Source organism: Zootermopsis nevadensis, unplaced genomic scaffold, assembly GCF_977971745.1.
Source record: "Zootermopsis nevadensis isolate Lab colony 2312 unplaced genomic scaffold, Znev_1.0 Znev_ptg000045l, whole genome shotgun sequence".
NCBI classification, from domain to species: domain Eukaryota; kingdom Metazoa; phylum Arthropoda; class Insecta; order Blattodea; family Termopsidae; genus Zootermopsis; species Zootermopsis nevadensis.
This window is the reverse complement of record NW_028259177.1, coordinates 1,374,260-1,386,140: the sequence shown is the minus strand read 5'-3', so window position 1 is coordinate 1,386,140 and position 11,881 is coordinate 1,374,260. Positions and strand designations below refer to the sequence as shown.

General features: G+C 38.6%; 1 protein-coding gene across 7 annotated transcripts in view; it reads left to right on the top strand.

The window, feature by feature from the left end:
* Positions 1-721: 721 nt before the first annotated feature.
* LOC147871604 (oxytocin receptor A-like) overlaps positions 722-11,881 on the top strand; it is a 546,632-nt gene continuing 535,472 nt past the window's right edge. For all 7 annotated transcript variants that reach the window (XM_087360682.1, XM_087360685.1, XM_087360684.1 and 4 more), the window contains exon 1: positions 722-839. The gene's annotated coding sequence lies outside the window, so the exon portion shown is untranslated. The remainder of the gene's footprint in view (positions 840-11,881) is intronic.

The window sequence follows — 11,881 nt, the reverse complement described above, 5'->3', positions numbered from 1 at the left end:
TACTTGTCTGTTGAACTGTACGGGTCGGAAAAACAACTTCAGTCAAATTTAACGTGTAACGAGAGTAGACAGTTTCATATGTTGGCTTACGACCGCATGTGGTCTTATAAACACATTACCCTGTTTTTTTGAAGTTCATAAGCACGACATTAATTAAGGTACCAATGATATTTAAAGGAAAATGTGTTTAATATGTTTAAACTACACGGATGCTGTAACATGTGTGCAAAGTGATAATTGCTTTTATTTATAAAGTTTATTAACTTTTTGTGGTTCAATGACATACTTCTGTACAGCTTCTATACAGCTCATGCTGTCGGCTTTATCTCTGATAGATAGAGTTCCCACTTGAAGGGGCGAAACTCCTCCCATTCGAGGTTTTGATTGGTCGAGAGCTCGCTACGTAAAGATGTGTGCGATTATCGTTTGGTAGGTATGCATTACGCGGACACACGGAGCCTTCAGTCGTCGTCTTACATTGACAGGAAGAACGTTTAGTTTAAATGGATGTACAAGAAAGTTTGACGGGAGTTGCCCCGCAAATCTGTGGAAGTGTCTGAAAGTCGTAATATTACTAAAAATATTTAGCTAAAGTAAAGGGAGTTTTTACTGTACTGCTACGAATTATCTCCGTGAAATATAATTTAGACGCATTCAAATTAAATTAAAAGTGTGTAGTATTTGTTGGTTTTCTTAGTGAAAGTTCTTATAACGAAAATAATGGTGCCGCAACAGGACGATACCAGTCGGTCTAGCAGCCCCACCTCCAGTGGAATACCAATGTTTGGATCTCAGCTGATAACAAAAATTCTTCCACACATTATACGGATGCTACCCAGGTGAGTTTCAATTCATTTGTCGTCCCCAGAAACTAATGTGAGGTGAACTGTACTAAACGATCGATTGTTTTACCGTCAATGCAAATTTAAGATGGGTGTTTGAATTTGTGTTTCAAAGTGTATTTAACACCATCGTCTTTTACTTTTTTTTAAAAATTTGTCGTGTGGAAAGTGAACAATTTGGGTTTTCCAATTTTGTGTTTAAGGTTAAAATTGTTACATTAAATGAAAGAATCTTTTGAGAAATATTGAAAATGAGTTCGAATATCTTAAGGTTTTCGCGATTGTGTTCTAGTGCGATATATCGATATTACTTCCACCTACGGTATATTATTATTCAGTAGTGAACATTTGGGAGAACGGTGTGATCAGTCTTTCACCAGGATCTTATGTTTTATCTTACACGGTATTATTAATCTGATTTCGTTTCGTGATATTAAGGAAACGGTGTAGAAGAAAAACGTTTGCCTGTGACGATGATTGATGGTGAGGATACTGAATTTTACGCGTGCACTCTTGAATATTCTGCTTAATTTGAGGCAAGTGAAAAGTGAATTGTAATCCTTAGCCAGGTTTCGTCAAGCCGTCGATGAGCGAGTATAGAGCAAGTGAAAGTGGCCGATTGTTGCCAAGTCCCACGCTTTGTGCTCCTGACCTTCGCACGACGAATTGACGGTTATGATGTGTATTGCATTAGGACCAGGTGTTGCCTGTTTTGTCAAGGCTTTGTTAGATCCGTGAGTGATGTTCTCGAATCTTCCGCATTTTCTTTAGGAATTATTTCTCAATTTCCTAAGTTCATACAACTGGCAAGGCACCAGTTTTCATTTATTTACAGAAGCGGCTCGTCTATTTTGTTGATATTATCATCGTTAAGTCAGTTTTGATAAACCGCACTTAGGCTTTATCTCGCTAGTTCCTAATCAGAACTCGACGTAGAATGCCTGAACCAATTAGGGACTGAATTACGCCACTCAGTATGTTGGGGCAGTTTGTGGTGATTAGAGCCACAGACACGGGAATGTAAGAAGCGATGTACTTCTGAGTATTTTCATAATAGATAACGTTGTTACGGATAAAATAAATAAGAAAATAAAAGTTTCGTGTGTTGTGGCATTGTATGAAAATGGAATTCCAAGAAATGTTTCGATTTTGACAATTCTTCGTCTGTAGTTTTCGAGTTTTTCTCACTACAGAAATCGTATTAATTTCATAGCGAGAATATTCCTGGAGTTACGTGTTATTCGCACAAGTAAACGATTCGAATTCGTTGGAAGTAATCTCAGTGTTGCTGGACGTTGTTGAGCTGGATAGGTGTAGCGAACTCGGAAGTCTCGTGATTGTTGTGAAGCTAACATTTGTTGAGCTAGTCAGATTTCTGTAGTTTACGGGACCTGAAGGTTCACTATCGCGTTAACAAGAGCTCGCCACTGGACTGAAACCGTAGGACAGAAGAATCTAACCCTGGTCTTTTCCTTTCAGTTTGTTCCCATTTCTGAGCGTCCGGAACAAAGTATCGATCGGTTTACAGAACGAAGTTTCCGTGTTTCCCATTACTCGTGATGAATTTCGTAGGTAATTGATTCGCGCTGTGGTTGTGTTCTGTTTTGTGCTCTTAAGCTATCGTTAATGCCCCGCCTCAACTAGACAGAATGATTGTGAGTGTTAAAAACAGAGGAGTGTTCATAAATGTAGTAAGTAAATATTAAAAGCAGGTTTCGTTATAACGTACGCTCTCGCCTACAGAGATATGAGAAGGAAACTTTGATATTGATGAAGTTTGGGTATTGCTTACCCCCAATTTCCTTACGTTTTTGGTTCTAGAATGAACTGATTTCAAGACTGTTGGTGTTCAGGTAGATATGTGCGGTTAAAATAATTACGAAAGTACATCGCTGTTGCATTACTATTTGTGTAGATTTGATATGTGGTTTCTTTATACGTCTTTATAATTGCCAATTAACACTGTGCTGCATCGTGAGATAACAATTTAGTTTTGTGTTACGTAAGCTCTTTACATTGTTATGACAAAGATAAGGACGTTTGAGAAGAACTTTTGGGCCGTGAAATTCCACCAGCCTGAAACATACGGTAATTTATGTTCTTAATATAGAAACCCTATGAAAATATCTGTTGTTTTGCCTTGGAAATCTTTAGGGTTCCGTGTTATCATTCCTAATTTCTCGTATGGCGCGTCTGTAATGAAAAAAATGTGTGGTGAACATGAAATCAATATCGTAACAACCGTGTAGGACGCGAGCTAGACTTCATTATCGACGGAATTTGATTCATTTCCTAGTGCCACGAGTCTTGTATGATTTTATTTGTCGTCAGCGTATAATTTATCACAGAAGTTCGCGGGTAGAAGGAACGACGGAATATACATTTTACGTAATGAAGGAAATTAGTCAGGTGAATGCTATTTAATGGGACACTGATGCAGGCACGCGTGGGCGATGTAATGAAGTTCTTCGGGGTCATCTTATCATCCGTCTGATCGCTTCTTGGAACGTTGAGTATAGCTGGCTATGAGTTCAGTTGCCGTGCAGACGTGTTGTCAGAGTTTCGGAGATGCATAATGTCACCATCTTCAGGACTGAAGTGACTGTGGGGCCACGAAACTGGCAGGGAAGTTTTGTCATTTGTTAAAATAATGGACAGGGCTGTGTATTTTGTTTGGGGCGACGTAGGGATCCTGTGATTTAGGACGAAAATTTGAATCCGATGCGTCTGTAAAAAGAGAATAGCTGAGCTAGAGCGAAATTATATGAATTGAAATCCCCTAAAATTGCCTTGCATCTGTTTCTAAGGTCCTCGTTAATCTGTCTCGCGAGGGCAATTGTCTCAGCAACGTAATCCAAAGGTCTTCTTCCTACACTGCAGTGTCGTGTGTTCTCGCAGGCGTGTGATTTAGCTGTGTTGGGATGTAGAAGTTTCGAGAAATTGTTAAAAAAAAAACAGTGCATCCATCATTTATACGGAAATGCAGACACCATTGTTGACCGAAACAATCGTACAGTTTTTGTAGACCTGTTTAATAAACAGAATTGAATGGATACATTTTTACGAAGTTAACATATTCCGAACTTATTTTCGCTACGATTACAGTGTTGTGTGTCGTGTTCCTAGTCTTTTGTTTCTACAAGGTCAGTGAGTGAAGAGTGTGATTTCTGTATCTCAGGATCTGGCCTTGTCGTGGTATTGACGTAGCTCTCAGAATTGGCTTTACCAGTCACTGTACTCTTGTGTGAATTTCAGGACGAGATTTTTTCAATTTTCTGTCATTTATCCAGCCAAGGGTTTTGGAGACCAGAAGTGTTTGGTTAGGAAATTTGCCCTGACAAATAGAAATGATTTCTCGTTAATGCGACAGCTGCGCTTTGTGTTGGTGTGCACGTGGGGCCTGTTATGGAACCGTGCATGGCTATCTTGTTCTGATCCACCTGGAATGTGGATCATCACAATTTACCTAGTACAGGGGTATATGATTTCAACACCCCGTCCGTCCGCCCGCCTGTAAAATGCGTACGAAATTTTTTTAAGAAAATATTAAATCGTAACGAAGGATTGATTTTATGTTGAAGGAACCAGCATTTATAACGACTGCTGTTTTATTTTTTTGCGTGTATGTAAATGGATTTTTTTTTCGTTTTTGACCGTATTGAACAAATTGCGCTAAATATTGAGGTGTTTTGTTTTCTTTGAGGTGAGAAGTGAATGTTTATATGATGTTTAGGCCAGCTGAGGTCTGAAAGGTTTTAGCTAGCTTCGGGTATTGATTGGCTGAGTGGTTTACGCGAGAAAAGAGGATTTTGCAGCAGCTGGAGTCGTCATACCGGTTTATCGGGACCCAGTTATGTACAATATCTGTCTGTTTACTTAAATAGGTTCCTCTTACTTGTCTCTATGCTAATATTTGTTATTTCCTCGAGTCTGTTTGTTATCAGAGTCTATTGAAGGGTTAAAACTGCACTTTCTCGAGAGTTCTAAATAGAAATTTAATTTTTTTTACGGATACATTTGTACCACGCGTGGACAATACTTAGAATTGTAACACGTCTCTCTTCCCGAATATGTTTTCTCGAAACACAGAGTCTCCAAGAAAATTGTTTTAAATGGTGATGGCCCCGGGAATCTGAACTTTCCTTTCTTCGATGTCTTAATTAATCTACGCCGTTGCCATCACAAAACAAAAGGTTTTTACAAGAACTAGATTAATCGAGCTGATGATATGATAATTATTGTTCTGGAACAGGAGGTAGGACGTGGGGTCAGGTTTATCTGTGATAGGGAAGAAGACAATGGTCGAACATCTTGATTTTGATGACCATTGTATTTTTGTTTTTAGATCGTTGGCCCTGATAGTAAGGAAGGTTGCAGCATACATAAGTTGTACCATCTAGACAGCTAGGCGACTTGATAAGGGCTGCCTTCGTAACAAACTTTGTCTGACTAGAACAACGGTTTTAAACAAACTTTTTGCGAAGTGAACTTATTCTTAAGAAAGAAAGTTATTGAAGATGGGTTGTTGCGCATTTTAATCTGGTAGAAGTTTTCCGACGTTTCAGGGATCCTTGGCAGCGCAACAACCCACAATACAGCCATCTTCAGACTCACCGCCTTGAAAACCTCAAATCCGACATAGAAAGTTCTTGATTGCGGATAATGAAATATTGACCTCGTTTGAATCCTTATTTTTTCGTAGTTCCTTCCAGGGATGGCAGAAGTGTGGCCTTACTGGGTTAAAAGTTAGTAACTAACTCTTGTAGTTCCTGTAAGCCAGCAACGTATCTCATACAATAACGGGTGTTCCAAATGTGTATTGTTATGGGACAGTAATCGGGCATTAGTGTTTCTGTGGGACTCTTCTTCGTCTTATATTTATGCAAATTTGTAGATACGCACTTTTAGGGGTGCGTATGAGAAGTACGGCATGGCCAAACATTTGCCACAATGACACCTAAGGCGAAGTTGATATGGGGCACGCGGTATAAGAATTAATGAAATCGTGACTTCGTTTTGCGCGACGGAAAACGAAAATAGTTCTTATCTTGCTTGGGATGCTGCGCATTTCTCTGCATTCTGATTTCTCCTCAACCTCATTGTAGACCCGTAGTGTTATCTATACCTCCCTCGTACTTTATCCTAACACGTGTGTTTTAGTAAGAGAAATTTTAAGATTGATTTTTGACGTGAAAACATCTTTAAAATGCCCAAATGAGCGACAGTTTCTGTCGAAGTGATTTCAAACTTCAATAATTCGACTAAAAATAGACATAGCGCCGCCATCTTAGTCTTGCTTTAAAGAGGAAGGATGAAAGTGTGTGCCAGTACCGCTCCGACATCCGTGGCGGCTGGAAGTCGCGAACTGCGCACGCGCAAATTGAACCCACGATTTTCGACTTTCCGGATTCGACACGTGTCCATAAACGGGATCATATCTCAGAGACTAATTATCCGATCTGAATGAAACAAGTGTAGTTTTGAAGAGGTGTGTATATGTTGCAACTCGTCCTGGCCTCCAAGTGTGTATCTCAAAAACTCAAAAAGATACGAGGCTGTGAATTTAAAAAAGTTTGAAAATTTCCCGATTTTCTTAAAATGTCGCGATATATGAGGGCAAAGTACAACCAGAATTACAAAAATCTGTGCACGAATGCGTAGAGCATAACATTCCAAAGAGAATGACACGGAAAACGTCGGGCCCGGACCCAAAACCAACGCGCAGTACTGCCGCGAATATAGGCAACGTAAGCGCGCTCGGACAACTCAGGCGGCATCTGACGAGCCTGAATGACATACCGCTCGTACTGATGGACGATTTCAACACTAGTGACGAAAATGACCACTTTTGGGCTCTGGTGTGTAGAGAATTAAACTTTTCTTTTTACAAATTACGGGGCGTTTCTTGAACCATTGACTTTTATCTTCTCAAAAAGGGCAGTCACATGGAGTTTGTTATTTCTGCCTTTCGTTTATCTTTGTCTTAAATGCATGGATCATGCTGTTCCTGTAATAGTCTTGGAAAGCCCTGACTAAGTCCGTGTTTCATGTGTAAGTTTGGAGCAAACAGGAAGAACTGATGTGGTTAATGGAACTAAATTGTCTGCTGCAAAATATTTTCTGCGGCGAATTTCGCTTGAATCGAGTGGATACAGGGCACAGATGCGATGAAGAATTAAATATGATATAATTATAATTAAATAACAAATCAAAATATTTGAAAGGGTGTAATGAAATATGTTCTAAGGATATGGATATGAGGTGGATGATACGAAATTTTAAGAGAGAAATTCAGAACGTCTATTATGTAAGTCTTCAAAGAAAATTAAAAAAATAATTTCTTACTGAATTAAAACACCACGCGTCTCCATTACAAAGATTAATAGGTTTATACCGTGTAAGGAAATGTTAGCTGTTAAATATGCAGAAACCACGCCTTTCCTATTGTAAGAAATGGAGCGTTCAGGTCCAGCGAAGAGAGAATCCAATTATAGAGCTTGTGTCAGTCGCGGTTCTGCGATTGAATTGAAGAAATTACTTGAGTATAAAGTTGGAATGGCAGTAGAAATGGCTCTTATGAATTCACCGACTGGGAAAACTCTGTTTTAACTAGCGATAATAGGCCCTAAGTTTAACTTGGCGATGAGATTATAAAGGAAAAAGGGTTTTTTTGAAATGTAACTACCTTATGTGCAATGCTTCAAAAGACGTGTGAAGGTAACAGTTTCAACGATACATTTACGTTGTGTGTGATTATTTGCAAGTAAATTTATGTCCATTTGTTTTGTGTTAAATAAAATTATTTATTAACATGCTATTACCGTCCATTGTGTTAAGCCAGATAAATCTAAATTAAAACAGGTAATTTGTACAACGTTCCGGCCTCCTTGTTATTTTACAAGTCACGTCTGTGAACAAATAGTTTTACACGTTGCTTTACATGGACGTTGTACTTAACTTTATGCGTCCTGAGGATAAGGGAGACGAAGGAAGTTTAAAAGAAAGTGTAAAAAAGATTAGTCTGATTTAAACAGAGTAAAGAGGAGCTTCATATTTCTCCTTTTCAGCAACTACTATTCCACTTTACTTCATATAATGTATTAATATTTTCTTTCGAATGTCTTAATCGCCTACCCTCGCCCTACTATCTGATGTAACTAGCCTTCACACATTCTCTCCGTGTGTTACGAGGCGCTTCCCAAAAGTAAGTTTCCCACTCGTCCCACAGCTAGCAAACCTTATATTGCGCGAAGCGACTGTGCGTACGTGATAGAGCAATGACGTAGCATGGCGCATGCACTAACGGCACCTCCCGCGTTCTCACAGTAGCATCGTTGCAGCTGTTGAAGATGGAGGTTCTTATTCCAGCTCCCGCCGACTGTGAAGTGCGGTCAGTGATAACGCTAGGCCGCACACGGCTCGACGGACAGCAAGTCTCCTGCAGGAGTTCAGCTGGGAGGTGTTTAATCATCCACCCTACAGCCCGGACCTCGCTCCCAGTGATTTCCATCTTTTCCTACACCTCAAGAAATTCCTGTCCGGTCAGCGTCAGCGTTTTGAGAATGACAGAGAGGCGGAGATGGTCGTCACACAGTGGTTCCAATCCCAGGCGGCAGACTTCTACGACACAGGTATTCAAAAGTTGGTCCCACGGTATGACAAATGTCTCAATTCCGGTGGCGAATATGTTGAAAAATAGCTGGACACTTGCTGTATCTGTTGCAATAAATATTTCCATGTTTTGTTTCTGTAAACGGCCCCAGGGAAACTTACTTTGAGGACGAGCCTCGTATTTTGTATTACTGTAGGCAGAAATAATCAATCTCTTTCGCTTTGTCTGACCATGTAGGCCTGTATGTAGCTAAGGGTCTTAAATAATTCTCTCGATTCTGGCCGTCTTTCTCGTACCGAGGTCTGTGATAAAGGTCCGTATTTACCGCGTGATTTAACCTGCATCTCGTACAATCTCAAATGCCAACTCCGTTACGTAATTGAAAATGTCTTGTCTTCACACTCTCCGCCGTAAATACCTCAACTCCTACTTTTAGAATATTACTGGACCTAAATCCAGGGAGGATGAGAAAAGTTAACAGTCGAATAAACAGCAAAGCTGTAAATGAACAATAATTATACTGAGGTACTGTCTTTTGGGTTGTAGAGTGCAGAAGTTTACCAACGTTTCAGATGTCCTTGCTTCCTCCATCACCATCGTCCTCATGATGGAGGCAGAAAGGATCTCGTAAATATGGAGACGTATCTACACAGTTATTATTACGTTGTCTAAGAAATACATTACTTTGCTGGTAACATCAATGAGACATATATTCCACGACTTTCCAACCGTACGTATGGAAGAGAGTACAAAGAAATAGAAGATAGGATATAAGAGGGAAAGATTAGTGTCTCTCTTAGTGGACCTCACACTTCCACACACTACTGAAAATTATTCGTTTAGAAATACTTGTAAGCGTGTGTTCTGGAAGTTTCTGCTGTCAGGGACAAATGAATTCGTGAAGGGGCAGGCCGAATACGATGGTAATATTGGAGACAAAATGTCGTTAATTCTGCGAAGTGTGAAAATGTGGGAAATATTTGCACGATTTTTATTCTGTCTGGATAGACGAGTGAAATTACTGTCTTTGGATAAATTTGTGTGTTTTATTTCGTAACGTGAACTTCGCCACATATAAATTAAATGATATGGGCGGGATATGTAGAATGCACTGGAACTATGTTTATATTAGTATTTGAAGGAAGATTCTATCAACTAGTTGTTTCCAATTTATAATATAACTGGTGACTCTGTTACTAATCCGGTCGCAAGCAGGTGACTAGTCACAATTTTAATTTAATATTTTAATAAAACCATCAATTTAAACTGCTTTTTCGTGAACTCCGACTATATTGCGTGGAATGAGAGGATGATAGTAAGTAATTAAATGTAAAAGATGTCGTGGCCTAATTTAAGGTATGTCATTTCAATTTTTACTATGTTCAGTTTCTCGGTAGTTTATATTTGAATATAATTGCAAGATAACATTAAAATCTATCGGCCTCTTGTTTACAAAACACATTTCATTCTGACTAGAAGCTGATCTCGGATTTGCCAGATGATATATGTGTTCTGTAGCCACACACATACAGATACACACTTCGAAACTCCTGAAACCGTATAACGTGTTATAAAATATCCTCTATACGTAGAAACACCCCCCCCCCCCACTGTTTTTGCCCCATTTCTCAGGTTTTCCCTTAGTAAATTTTCCAATTTCCTCTCATGGATAATATTAATTCCCATCAGCACGTCCTTCAAAAGGGATTTTAATTCGATTTCTCTGCCCATTGATGAAATATGCATATGCGTTAAAAATATACATACACATACACAGAATGTTTCATTTCAAACTCAACCCTGTAACAGTACTACAGAACAAAATGAAATCAGAAGTCGGTACTCTCCCAATATCGTGACACTGGACTCTAGGTCACTTTATCGTAAGGCCGCAGGTTCTGTGCAAGTGCGAACATGGTGTGTTCACGAGAGGAAAATGTGTTCATTCTCGAAAATTCTATTCCAATCGAAATTGTTTTCTACTGTTCGTGAAGCATTTGGGAAGCGTGTTGTAACCCGAGAGTCTTTCATCAATACCAGAGCTATTTTTGACTGTTTATTAATAAATTGAAATGCGTCTGTTTTGATGAAACAAAGTCATCGTTTTCAGAAAACGATATGTCTAGTCGTGTTTGGTCTAGATATAACAAATGAGAATCTTTCTCACCATATTGTTAAAAATTTAAAGATTTTTATTTTCCGGTTAAAATATATTTCCACGGTTGCTGGGCTCCATTTTTTTGTAATAAATTTTAATTCTTTTGCAATACGTTTGTATTGATTTGTGTACTGATTCTCCACGAGCTATAAAAACGAATTACTTTTATGCTATCGAAAAATTTGTGTCTCTTTTCATAACTAAGAAATAGCAAGAGAAATTTAGAACAAATTACTTAGCGAATAACATAAGTATTTGTGAATAAAATATCGATTTTCTTGGTGCTGCATAAGAGACCCCACTAATTACGGAAGTCGTCCTTCCTTGTATGGAGAGTGAAATAGGAAGTCTGATCGGACAGGTATGTTGAGAAGGGGGTCTACGATTTTAAGATGTATCTTAAAAAAAATTTGGTGGGGATAGAACTGGCTTGAGATCGTCAGTATCATACTTCGGGTTCTGCTCCAGTAGAGCTGAGAGAAATTAAAATTATATCTGGAAACATAATTTAATATTCTTCACATACAAATTTATAATTACAAAAATGATGATGCAGAGTTTGTACGATAATAGAAAACTCATTCTTTCTTATTGACCAGAAATTCAGGCAAGATAATAAAATAATATTAAATTTGAAGAGGTGAATGGGTATGAAGATGTTAAAATATGAATTCATATTCCGTAGTATAAATCTTAACAGATAGTCAGAGGATACAATTGATGCAGGGAACATATTGAGAAAAGGAATGTTTGGAATATGGACCGACAGTACATAGCTTAATCCTTATACCGTGACGATGGTGGTGGTGATTTCGTCTTCACAGCCTAGAAAACCAGATTTGTTTTTGCACCGATGTATAAATATCAAATGTCATGATCATTGCATTTGAGTTATGATTATGGCTGAAATAAAGACGTTAATAAAATTATCTGCTACGAAGTTAATTCTGGACGATCATTCTGTTGATAATGTAAACATAAATCACGTATTTAACCGTCCGGGATATTCTTCACGTTATATACAGTACTGAAAATTGTACGTATTGTATTGTGTTTGCGTTAAAAAATCTGTATATCGTAACACGTCCTCAACCGTGATGACTAATTACATTGATCGAAAATTATTTTTTGGTATTCATTATTTGAAATTTTCTTGTCAATGCAACGAACACAGTTTTCACAACCAATTGTCTCTGTGACAAGCATGTCGTACCGTACGCCTTGATGCCAGCTGTAATGAAGAAACAGCCATTGAAATTAAGAGCCAAA